Below are 11,804 nucleotides of genomic sequence, written 5' to 3'. Positions count from 1 at the left end.
TAGCTGTCAAAAACAAACAAAGATATTCAGTGAGCGAAGAGATGACAAACACCAGAGGGGAGGAAGTACTCAGATCTTGTACTTAACCCTTGTGTTGTCCTCCTATCGACTTTTGTCCTCTCGGTTTGACTTTTAAAAAAACATACAGAGTAATTAATCCCCCAAGTCTGTGGTATACCTTTTAAGGCAACTTTATTCCTAATTATTAAATGGCTTAGTTGAATACTCGATTCTGATTGTTCAATTCGGACATTTCAGAGGTTAATAATATGACAGTAGTGCAGACCGCTGTTAAGCACTATAATGACCTAAAAACACTGCCTTCTATCCTGTACATTTGTATATTTATATTGTGAATTCACTATATATACTCTATAGATATATATCCTTTATTATTGATATGTATATTGACTGTTTTGTTTATCTTCTACTGTATATTTTTGTATTATAATTATTTTTATTAAAAAAACAAAATGTAAAATGCATATTTGGAGGGATCCTGACTGCATTTTTTTTTTAAATTACACTTTCAACCTCAGAACAGTCTAGCTTAATGGTGAATTGGAAGTGATGCATATTTGTCCTGTGGCCATAACCGAGTATTGTGTAATAGTTACAGTGATGAATAAAGTTAATGTATACAATATGTTCATGGTGTTTTCAATAGTGTTTTGTCTAAATGTCAAAGTCTCTGAAGGGGAACTTAAGGGTTCTTAAGTTATTCTGTTTCATTCATAGATTGTTGTCTAATTACACAAGATAGAAAAACACAAGTTGAACACAATGTTCTCTTTCAAACTACTGACCAAAAAGCCTTGAGGAAATCAGCCAAACATTTAAAAACACAGAGGCCCTCTGACACTAAAGTGCTAGTGTCCCGTGTGGTATCAGGGACATATTAAACGATGAATGTATGACACATCTACTCAATGTTTACCAAAGACAACCCCTGACTGATGTAAAGTGACATTATTTAATTTAAACGTGTTGGACAGTTTGTTTACAGCAATGCAGCAATGATGTGAAATGTAATATGAACAGTAACTAAAGCTGAATAATGAATGCAGTAGAATAAAACTGTACCCTATTTAGCTCTGGGGTGTATTGGATTAGAAAAACTGAATTTGCTTAATTGGGTTATACTCCAAAGTAAAATACAAAACACCTTAAAACTGATATATGAACTATATTACCTCTGTATTCCTAGATCGGCTTGCACATTAAACAATTGCACGTATTTCTCTGATGGAGATGAATAAAACATGTATGTTTCGATGCTTTGGGGAAAAACTACACAGGGGAAATGGCAAAGGATAGATAATTATTCACAGATTATTCAGTGATGGACAGTTTACTTCGATAGCTGTTCTTTTAACAACAGAGACACCGTTTCTGTGATTGTTAGAGAATTACAGCAGGATTATCTTAAAGGTGGGGTAGGTAATTTTGGAGAAACCAGCTCGAGTGCGCTAGAATTTGAAAATACACAACCGGAAAAAATCTGCCACTTCCTTACAGAGCCCCTCCTCCAACACACACGAACGAGCACATGACCAATGAGGGCACGAGATAAGTTTGTGCAGATGGAAGGCTGACAGGCAGGTAGGCCATCCAGTTATTTTAGCCGGGCCGGCTAAAATGATTGGTCGTGCTTTTTATAGTACTACGGCTTCCACAGATTAAAAATTGTTATGGATTTTTTGTCAAAGCACTTAAGATATTCATTGCTATCGGGATGTTAAGAGCATTCCATGGAATATAACAAAAAGTGTATCTCGTGCCGGTTTCTCAAATGTACCTACCCCACCTTTAACATCCCGATAGCAATGACTATCTTAAGTGCTTTGACAAAAAATCCATAACAATTTTTAACTGCTTTTTACAGTACTACGGCTTCCACAGATGACATTTTTTTTATGGATTTTTTGTCAAAGCACTTAAGATATTCATTGCTATCGGGATGTTAAAGGTGGGGTAGGTACGTTTGAGAAACCGGCACGAGATACACTTTTTGTTATATTCTATGGAATGCTCTTAACATCCCGATAGCAATGAATATCTTAAGTGCTTTGACAAAAAATCCATAACAATTTTTAATCTGTGGAAGCCGTAGTACTATAAAAAGCACGACCAATCATTTAAGCCGGCCCGGCTAAAATAACTGGATGGCCTACCTGCCTGTCAGCCTTCCATCTGCACAAACTTATCTCGTGCCCTCATTGGTCATGTGCACGTTCGTGTGTGTTGGAGGAGGGGCTCTGTAAGGAAGTGGCAGATTTTTTCCGGCTGTGTATTTTCAAATTCCAGCGCACTCGAGCTGGTTTCTCCAAAATGACCTACCCCACCTTTAAGAGCATTCCATGGAATATAACAAAAAGTGTATCTCGAGCCGGTTTCTCAAACTTACCTACCCCACCTTTAATAGAGTGGCGAAGTCACGCCCATCTACTTCCGGTCCATGGGACCTTATTTCGGAAAAATAATGTATTGAAGTCAATGGAGAGAGAAAACGTATCTTTCGATCCCGTTTGAATTGTGCCATGAATTACACATATGATGTTTGTCAATCTTAAAAAATAATTTCCATGTCAAAAAAGTCACAGTTTGTCGTAAAACTGTTGAAATATAAGACTATGAAAAATACGCAACTAGAAAGACTACAAATCCCAGAGTCGCGTAAGTGATGTCACAATTGTTTTCCTCCACTAAGAGAAAGCTAAGATCAGCGCCATATAGATAGAATCTATCTATATGGCCATATAGATAGAATCTATCTATATGGCGCTGGCTAAGATAAGATAACTTTAACAAGATGCCTGTGTGCTTAGTACCAGGTTGTTATCATACCAGCAATGAGTCTTGCTCGTTCTTTTGCTTCCCGTCTGATGAAAGGACCAGGAGTGGCTTGATCAAGTTAGCTACCTAGCTAGTAGCTAGCACGTTAGTTAGCATTACAGCCTTGTCATTTTTATTAGCCTTAACATGAAGTAACATTAAGTAACCCAAAATGTTAAACAGTAAGAGTAGTAGTCATATTTCGTGAACCGTTTGAAGAGTACTGTCACCGGTGTGATCATTCTATAATACACAATTTAAGCCCGGGGGAGAAATGCTAACGCTAACGTTAGCATCGGCGATCTTTTCTACTTCATGCTATCTGCACAAATGGTTGAAATTAAAAAGACCAGGCAGTTCAGAGAGAATCGAAGGCAGGCAGGCAGGCAGGCAGGCAGGCAGGCAGGCAGACAGCTTTGCATGACATTCTTCTGGACGTGTTTCATTGTGGTGATAGTGAGGGTAGTCAATCGTTTTGTTGACAAGACAGTAGTGACGGCCATCTTGGTGGTGACGTGTGTTGTAGTGATGTGTCGGTCAAGAACGAGCCGATTCTTTTGAACGGCTCTTTGGTACGAACGAGGGGAACCGAGTCCTACTTGGTGAGAGCCGTTCTTTTTATCGTTCAATCGTTGGTCCGCACTCACTGCCTGCCAAAATCCACTCGCCTTTTAAAAAGCTTGATTTTGTTCCCCAAACGTATTCTGTGAAGACCCGCCCCTACTCTGTTTGGTAGGTTTCAGCACGAGGAGTGAGGTGGGGTGGGTCTTAAGGGAATACGCGAGAGAGAGAAGTCATAACAAGTGGTACAGGACAGGTAGACAACGTGTTTTTCGGATGGAAAATGAGCCAAACTTGAAAGCGCAGCAGCATTTGGATGCACTTCAACCAAAACCCAGGCAGTGATAAAGCGCACCATTTGTAAAGGCAAAATATCCTTTAAAGCAGGATAACAAATAATCTCCATCGCCACTTAAAAACACGGTATCTAATATTAAGAGTTGCGTGAATTTCATTCAAGGCAAGGCAACTTTATTTACTTAACACATACAGAGGGTCAATTCAAAGTAGTACATTCACTGACATGAATGACATGGATATGGCGCCACCTTGTGTCATGTTTACAATGCAGATTTTTGACATTAGGTCTGGCAATACAGTCAATCATTATCCTGGTGATTATTTCGCAGATAAACCTAGTAACCCCGCCCCCTTTGAAAAAACGGCTCTTTTGAACGGCTCTTTTGAACGGCTCTTTGAAAGGAACGGAGCCATAAGATCCGGCTCCCTTCAAAGAGCCATAATTCCCATCACTAGTGTGTTGTTGACCAGAGATGTAGTTCATTGAGCGTTTCACACAAACAAATGTGTTACTTCACAGTTTTACGACACATTTTTTTTTTTTTTACTTGCAAAATTATATTTTAAATTGACAAACATCATATGTGTAATTCGTGGCACAATTCAAACGGGATCGAAAGATAATCTTTCTCTCTCCATTGACTTCAATACATAATTTTTCCGAAATAAGGTCCCATGGAGGTCCACCGGAAGGGGAGGGACTTCGCCACTCTATGTAAATTCGTGAGGATTTATAAGTAATACTAGGCTTGTTTGAGACAAGCGAGATCTGCGCAGACATGCGCAATTGCGATCAACGTCTTGCTAGTGCGTTGCATGATGGTTAGTCATTTTGTCCGACTTGCTCTGGAGGCTCGCCTACATGAGACGTTGAAATCTCGCGGGACAAAGACGCCCGCAGACTTGAGAGCGAGGCGCGGCGAGGCGGCGCAGTTTCTCTCCACGGGCTGCGGAAGCGAAATGCTTGATGGGAAACGACTTGCTGGTATCTCGAGCTGAGCGCTCATTGGTGGGTTTTACCCCGTGCTGGGGATGAAACTCTCCATTGGCTCGGCAAAAGTGTGTTGTTGTTTTGTGTCAGTTTTACGTCGCCACTTCCATTCACATTTTTCATCATTGTTCCACAATGTTTATCATCATTAAATTAATATCTATATATTTGTATACTATACTTGCACTGCTTACCGTTGTCATACTTTATATATCTTAGCATATTCATACAACACACTGTTCATACTAGGCTAGGCTACTGTGTATAGTGTATTCATACCCCTCACTGTTTATTCATCATTCAATTCATTCTATATTTTATTCTGTAGATTGTGTACATTACTTTTCACTTTACTGCTTTATGCACTCCTGGTTAGAAGCTAAACTGCATTTCGTTGTCTCAGTACCTGTAATATGTGCAATAACAATAAAGTTGAATCTAATCTTGAGCAGGAACAAATATATTTACTTAGTACATATCTGACATTAACGATTAAACACATTTGTCCATTCTTTATCAATCAATCAATCAATGTTTATTTATATAGCCCAATATCACAAATGTTACATTTGTCTCAGTGGACTTCACAGTTTGTACAGAATATCAGTATGACAATACGACACCCTCTGTCCTTACGTTTCACATCATACAAGGAAACACTTCCAGAGAAAAACCCACAGTTTAAAGGGGAAATGGGAGAAACCTCAGGGAGAGCAACAGAGGAGGGATCCCTCTCCCAGGACGGACAGACGTGCAATTGATGCCGTGTGCATTTATAAATGCAAACCGAGTCAAGCCGACTCCGGAGGTGGCAGTATGCACCTTAAAGTTGTTTGAAATCCGCCAAAAAACCGAGAGAAGAAGAAGAAGAAGAAGAAGAAGCCGACTCCGAGCTGTCCGACTTCAGGCGAGCTTTTTGCAATAGTATGAAGCTGCAGCCTCGGAGGCTGCACTCTCAGGACCACACTCTCAGGACCACGCTCTCAGGACCCTAGTTGTTTTGCAACATCGCCACCTAGCGGATTGGATGACCGCAAAAGTACAACCAGCGAGTATTGAGTCTCATACACTGCGAGTCTCTTTAGACATTGTAATGCTTGTTATTAACCATCTAAAAATGCATGAAAATATGTTTTTCTTACTGAAATTACATTATTATTATTATTAACAACAAGTTGTTGTTAATATGTTTTTGATTTTTAATAACAAATGTATTTTGTATGTCAGATGTATGTTAGAACATCCCACTCCACTGACACATGCCTTCTTTATTTGAACGACCACATCAAACAAGAGGTGGACGAGGGTAAATACTGCGGCATGGTGATGCTGGACCTACAAAAGGCTTTCGACACTGTCAATCACCCCATTCTGATTGACAAGCTAAAAGCAATTGGTTTTGATAAACTATCGGTGAACTGGATGCAATCCTACCTGGAGGGGAGAGAACAGATGGTGGAGGTAAACGGTACTCTGTCCCCCCCCCTCCCAGTGAGCTGTGGTGTTCCACAAGGAAGCATATTAGGTCCGTTACTGTTCCTAATTTATGCAAATGACATGTCATCAGCATGTGACTGCAACTTGTTCCTGTTCGCGGACGACTCAGCCCTGCTGGTCTCTGACAGGAGCAGATTGCAGGTTGAACAAACACTCAGCTCCGAGCTCGGCAGAATCTGCACCTGGCTCGCCGATAATAAATTATCATTACACCTGGGTAAAACAGAGTCCATTCTCTTCGGTTCGAAACATAATCTCAGCAAATCCGACGACTTCTCAGTTGCAGTGGGTGACATTATTGTCACTAGTAAGAAGGAAATTACATACCTAGGATCTATTCTTGAGGCAAACCTCTCCTGTGACAAAATGGCATCCAATGTAATAAAAAAGGTCAATCAAAGAACTAGATTCCTATACCGGATCTCCTCTCTGGTAAACAAAAACACCCTGAAAACTCTGGCAGGAGCACTCATTCAAGGGTACTATGACTATGCTTGCATGTCATGGTACCATAGCACCTCCAAGGCGCTAAAAATAAAACTTCAAACATCGCAAAATAAACTGGTCAGACTACTGCTTGACCTTCCATCTAGAACCCACCTCACCTCTGCCCACTTTGACAACCTAGGATGGCTTAGAGTAGACGACAGAGTACAGCTACTTCCAATGGGCCTGGTCTACAAGATCCACTACACCTCTATGGTACCCATGTACATGTCAAAATTCTTCCCAAAGGTCAAGGAATACCATGATCATAACACCAGAGGGAGCTCCACAAATCATGTAAAACCCAGATTTGGCACAAAAAAGGGGGAATACACGTTTCGGAATTATGCCACATCAAGGTGGAACACTCTTCCCACAACTGTAAAGGAAAGTAAAACTATACTTACCTTCAAAACCTCTCTTAAAGAGCACCTTCGCGGGAGAGCATTGCAAAACTGGCCCCGGTAATGGTACAAATCTCAACCTGTCGTACAATGGACAGCTTCCCCCCCATCTATGTATATACTCGCATTTTAGACTCTGTTACTAACTGTATATCTGTAGACTTGGTATGTCTTAGATGTCCGGTTAGGATGTATTAGAACGAAATCTAAAATGAAAATTGTAAATAATCCATCTGTATGTAAAAAACCAACTGTATGTAAATTGTAAATAAGCCATCTGTATATCAAATATGTCTTATATGTCTTAAATGATATGATGAATTGGAAATGGGGGACCCTGATGTAAACAAGACGAAAGTCTTTCTCTGGTCTGCATCCCCTTAACAATTGTATGTTTTGAGCTGTACTGTACTGTACCCAATATACAAGCTGTTAATAAACTTTTCAATCAATCAATCAATCAGATGTAAAAAGATAGTCTTTTATATTTGTCTTGTCAAATTTGACATACAACATAAATATATATATATATATATATTGTAGTAATAATGATATCATCTATTTATAATTGTAAATGTATATTGTATGTAGACATACATTTAGATGTATATTTTGTTAAAACAAAACAAAACTGTTAATTTAGTTTTTGGGAGAAGGGGTGGGGTTAAATAAGTGTAAACTCCTTTGAATCAATTTGATACTGCTTATGTTTCTACAGTATCATAATTCTCTTGTTTCATTTCATTATTATATATATTTTTTTTATTGTATTACACATTCGAAATAAATCAAATCAAATGTGTCTTTGAAGAGGTGCTAGATTACTCAAAAACAACTGTAACGGGCCGTCTCCACGGCAGCGTTAAAAAATCTTGAAACGCTTCTGCCCATTCACTTTGAATGGGGTGACGTCACTTTTTTTCGCTTTCGCCGAAATGCATTGTGGGCAGGCGAGCGGAGATTCTCAGGATTTTCAAGATCCAAAGTTGAACAATGTTCAACTTTTGAAGCTGAGGAGGAAGCGTCAGCCAATCAAATCCCGTGTACGCAAATCTGACAGTTCAAGCTCTAGCCAATCAAACGGCGTGTATGCTGGGAGAGAAATACCGCAGGTCATTTCCTCATATTCCAAAAAATGGAGGAGAAATTAGCGGTAGCGAATCAATCACCCGGTGCTTTATGACCAGACCTACCGGGATATAAACCGGAGGAGCCAGGCATGGAGGGAGGTGGCAGAGACAGTGGTAGGTTTTCGCCTGTTTTGGGGAGTTTATATCCAGTTTACTTCGGGCTTTTTTGCTTCGTATGTCGCGGGCGGGAGATTCATGTGATTGGTTGCTTGCAAAAAATCCTCAAGCTTCAGATACGCCCACCTCCAAGATTTTTTTAACGCTGCTGTGGAGACGGCCCGTTAGTGTGTTTATGCACCAGGCTGCAAAAGATAAACATGCAATTTGACGAGAGGAATTTCAGTGCAGAATACATTTTTATTTATTGGGCACTGTGGATTCTTCACTGGGGTGAGGCGGGGTCTGCTGTTCCCTCAACCACCAGACAACAGCTCCAGCTGCAGTACCCCGGGAAGCCCCCTTCTTGGATTGAAATATGCATCTTGAAAAAGAGAGAGCCTAATTGGTCAAACTGAACATTTTGAAATACTTTCACAGACAGACATAAATTAGGCCTAATTGTTAGATTCTGACACGACAGATTCTAACCTACAGAATAGGCCGACATAATAACTGACTAAAACACCTCATGCAATATTACAAAACATGTCAAAATGATGAGACTGTCTGATAAACAGTAAACAGGCAGTCAGCACAGTTAAGATTATTTACAATGAATTCAAATAGTAATACAATGACTATTAAAGAAGCATTTACACTGAAGACAGAACTTATATTAGGCTACTGCTGATTTAATGTAGCGGACAGACAGATCATATTGACATGCTTTTGTCATCCTTTGAAGTTTAATTAATTAGCTGACTATAATTAATGATCAGGGTTGGGAAGTTTACTTTTTTTAAATGTAGGTTACAGATGACTAATTACCCTGTTAAAAATGTAATACGTAATGTAACTGACTATGTAACTATTTGTATTGATAATCTAATGTTAATTATGGTTCTTTTATGTTTTTTGTGAGTCACTTTGGATAAAAGCCTCTGCTAAATAACATAACCATAACATACGGTTTCATTAAACAAATAAACAAAAAGGCTAACAGTTGGTTTTGCAGCGAGTCATCATAGGCTAACAGATGACATTTAGCTGTTAACTTTAAACAAACAACATGATTCACATTACTCACACTCTTACTGTAATTAGTGATTAAATCAACAATTAATGTAGGACACCTAGTTGGGCTTGCCAAAATCACGCTACAGTTTCATTAAACAAATAATCAAATATGCTAATGAAGCTAATGCTATTAGCATTAGCTTTTGCCGAAAGCTATAGCTAACAAATAATTGTTTTTAGTGCCTTTAATACTGTTAGAAGCTATCATAAGCTAACAGATGTTTGTTTGTATTGCCTTAAGACTATCATAGTTAATGTTAGCTAATCACACTTCATTTCAAGACACCGGAATTGTTATTAATGTTAAACAAATAAAACTTTAAAAGCACTTCACACTACTCACACTCTCTGCGTTGTCGTTCATATTCATGTCTCCTGCTCACTAGGTGGCGATGTTGCAAAACAACTAGGGTCCTGAGAGTGTGGTCCTGAGAGTGTGGTCCTGAGAGTGCAGCCTCCGAGGCTGCAGCTTCATACTACTCCCTGAGAGTGCAGCCTCCGAGGCTGCAGCTTCATACTACTCGCTTTTTGAGACCTCCCCCGGCTGCGATCGGCTATTCTCGTCTACTTTCGAGGCGAGCCTATTGTCACAGGTCCGTCTTCTGCTTGTTAATAAATAGTCGCACACAAGTAGGTCGAATACATTCCTACTGCCACTAAAAGTCATCAACTTGAGATTCAGAGGCATACAACATGTTTGCATTAGATGCATCTTCCATTGTTAATGTTTACAATATATCAGGGGAGAGCGCGAATGCAGTCCCCCACTACCACAAATGATGCAGTCGAGATTCCTACATTTGAAGTTCGTGCAAAGTCTACAGTCACTGTAGGCAGTTAAGCCTTCTGATTCGACAAATGTCTACACTCATTTCCATCCGATAGAGAGGCGAAGTCCCGCCCTTCTACTTCCGCCCCATGGGACCTTATTTCGTAAAAAGTATGTATTGAAGTCAATGGAGAGAGAAAGATTATCTTTCGATCCCGTTTGAATTACACATATGATGTTTGTCAATCTTAAAAAATAATTTCCATGTCAGTTTGTCGTAAAACTGTTGAAATATAAGAAAAATATGCTCTATTAACAACAGAGACACAGAGTTAGATGATTACAGCAGGATTCTCTTGATGTAAATGTGTTTTATCAAAATGAATGTGAGGATATATAAGTAATATTGTCACAGATACTTCCTCTGGTTGTTATTAAATAGTTGCACACAAGTAAGTCAGGTCGAATACATTCCTGCTGCCATTAAAAGTCATCAACATCTTAAAGTGAATCATCGATCATAAACCACTTGGGTTCCTATTGTCAGTTCAATCCTTCTGTTTGCGCTAGCTGCAAGTTCTTCCATCGTTAATTTTCATAATTAATCAGGGGAGAGCGCGAACGCAGTCCCCTACTACCACAAATTATGCAGTCGAGATTCCTACATTTGAGGGATTCGTACAGGTCAGCGCAGCCGTCAGTGCAATGGCCGCGCCTCGCCGTAGGGAATCCACCTTAGTGATCATGGAGACCCCCCTGCCAGGTAAGTATGAGTTGTACCGGGGTGAGATGGGAAACCAATTCACAGACAAACCATGCTAACTGATGGTGCCAAAAACGTAAATGTCTTCTATCAATGCGAAATACATCATTTATTTTTTAAAACCTGGCTTTCAAGGTGGGGTAGGTAATTTTGGAGAAACCAGCTCGAGTGCGCTAGAATTTGAAAATACACAAACGGAAAAAATCTGCCACTTCCTTACAGAGCCCCTCCTCCAACACACACGAACGCGCACATGACCAATGAGGGCACGAGATAAATGTGTGCACAGATGGAAGGCTGACAGGCAGGTGTTTTCAATAATATCTTGTCTAAATGTCCAAGTTCTCTGACGGGAAACTTAAGGAGAGTCAGCTATATCATTATAATGATACTTATGTTTCCAACCAGAGTTATCCACGTCCAACGGGAGGAACATACTTCTTTAATCAAATGGTTACCAACCTGTTCCTTTCTATTATTGAGTAAACGGACGACCCCTGACTAATGTAAAGACCATTTTCAATTTCAACTCTTGGGGCAGTATGCCTTTGGTGACAAACTAAAACAGCTCCTTTGAGCCAAAATGGATGATTTGTATGTATTAATGTTCTGTCTCTGGAAAAGGATAGTAAATTATTCTCAGATTATTCAGTGATGGACAGTTTACTTCCATAGCGGGTTTTTTTAACAACAGAGAGACCGTTTCTGTGATTGTTAGTTAATAACAGCAGGATTATCTTAATGTGTATTTGTTTTTATCAAAATGAATGTGAGGATATATAAGTAATATTGTCACAGGTACTTCCTCTGCTTGTTATGAAATAGGCCTACATGTAGATGCACACAAGTTAGGTCGAATAAATTCCTACTGCCACTAAAAGTCATCAACTTC

At 39.6% G+C, this 11,804-nt stretch overlaps 1 non-coding gene across 1 annotated transcript; it reads right to left on the bottom strand.

The window, feature by feature from the left end:
• Positions 1-10,755: 10,755 nt before the first annotated feature.
• Positions 10,756-10,920, bottom strand: LOC117478458. Its single transcript, XR_004555423.1, has one exon. It is a non-coding gene; the product is annotated as a U1 spliceosomal RNA (small nuclear RNA).
• Between the last annotated feature and the right edge of the window lie 884 nt (positions 10,921-11,804).

The sequence above is a fragment of the Trematomus bernacchii genome, unplaced genomic scaffold (assembly GCF_902827165.1).
Source record: "Trematomus bernacchii unplaced genomic scaffold, fTreBer1.1, whole genome shotgun sequence".
Classification (NCBI taxonomy): Eukaryota; Metazoa; Chordata; class Actinopteri; order Perciformes; family Nototheniidae; genus Trematomus; species Trematomus bernacchii.
Note: the sequence above shows the minus strand (reverse complement) of the source record. Positions and strands in the feature narration are given on the sequence as shown.